Source organism: Jaculus jaculus, chromosome 17 (genome assembly GCF_020740685.1).
Source record: "Jaculus jaculus isolate mJacJac1 chromosome 17, mJacJac1.mat.Y.cur, whole genome shotgun sequence".
Lineage (NCBI taxonomy): Eukaryota > Metazoa > Chordata > Mammalia > Rodentia > Dipodidae > Jaculus > Jaculus jaculus.
Window position 1 is genome coordinate 22,770,692 of NC_059118.1, and position 1,409 is coordinate 22,772,100.

The following is a 1,409-nucleotide window of genomic DNA, read 5'->3' on the forward strand; positions in this document are numbered from 1 at the left end:
AGGGGGCACCTGGATTTGAACCAGGGACCTCTTGATCTGCAGTCAAATGCTCTACCCCTGAGCTATACCCCCAGTGAAATGAATTTGTTTCTTCAGTGTATCTGTCTCTCTCAGTTCTTAAAAGCCTCCAGTGACTCAGGGAAACTATAATTAGAGAGTGTTGCCTAGAGGGAGTCTGGGCATTATAAGTTTTAGAAGCTATTTATAATGAAACAAGACAACATTCCTAAGAACTAATTTCTCAGCGCCCCCCCCCCCCAACAACAAAAATTCTCAGACTTGGCAGTACCTAAAAGCCTCATTGCTGTTCACCATATTTCATATAAAGCAAACTTCAATTACAGAAGAAAATCACCGGGCTCCCCACAAATGCCAGCATCAATATAATGTGGGTGATGAGATGAGCCCTTGCCATACTTGCCTCAGTAGAGGATGCTAGCCTCGGAGATCTTCATTCCTCCAAATTGGCACTCAGTAGACTTTTGTTGCATTAAATTGACTCTGGAAAAAAGAACGTGTCCAAATTAACAATTTGGATGAGGTAGCTACCCCAAGCCATAACTGTCAGATGATTTTCAGTCAAATGAGAACAGATGGTCAGTGAGTTGCACTTGTACGTAATATAACTTGCCTGAAGCTTGGAATTTTATCAACTCTGAAAGGTCATTTCATTACAGAAAACACCATCTCTTAATCAAATAACTGAATAATTTAACCTGGTTCTGCCACCAACGATTCCTTCCCAACTTCCAATGCACCCACAGTTATAGCCACCTGCACGTCATGAGCCCATAAACATCTCTCTCACCCTAACAAAGTGTGGGGATACATCTTCTGGAAACCTGCCTGTCTCTCTCCTGACAGTTGCCCAGACCAGACACATTGTTCAGGCCTGTGTCAGGGAACGTAATTTGAGTCCAGGAATTTTGTGTCGGGGTTAGGGTCGGTTGGAAGCTGAGGAGGGAAAGAGTTCATTCTATTCTTTTATTTCCTTGTCTCACATTGGAAATGAGTTGTATTAGTTACTTTTGTGGCACCGTGACAAAATACCTGACAGAAACCACTTAAGGGAGGGAAAGGTATCTTTTGGGGGGGAAGTGGGGAGTTGTGGTTTGAGTCTTTCCGGCCATCATGGACGATGAGGCAAAAGCAGAGCCGTTCAGCCTGTGTCAGTAGGTGTGTGGGGGAAAAGACAGTTCACATGTAATAAACCAGGAAACAGCAAGTGTTCCTGAACCAAGACCAGCCGGGTGATGGCCTTCAAAGGCCCACTCTTCCTGATCCACTTCGAGCAGCTAGCCACCACCCTCCTGATGTTTCCATGTCCTCCCAGCACAGTTCAAACCTTGTCGAGGCGGCCAGAAAAGCACCCCAACCTGTTGTTTTCCCATTGTTCTTTACTCATCTTG

At 44.9% G+C, this 1,409-nt stretch overlaps 1 non-coding gene across 1 annotated transcript; it reads right to left on the reverse strand.

Annotated features, from left to right (window-relative positions):
• Positions 1-72, reverse strand: Trnac-gca. Its single transcript has one exon. It is a non-coding gene; the product is annotated as a tRNA-Cys (tRNA).
• Between the last annotated feature and the right edge of the window lie 1,337 nt (positions 73-1,409).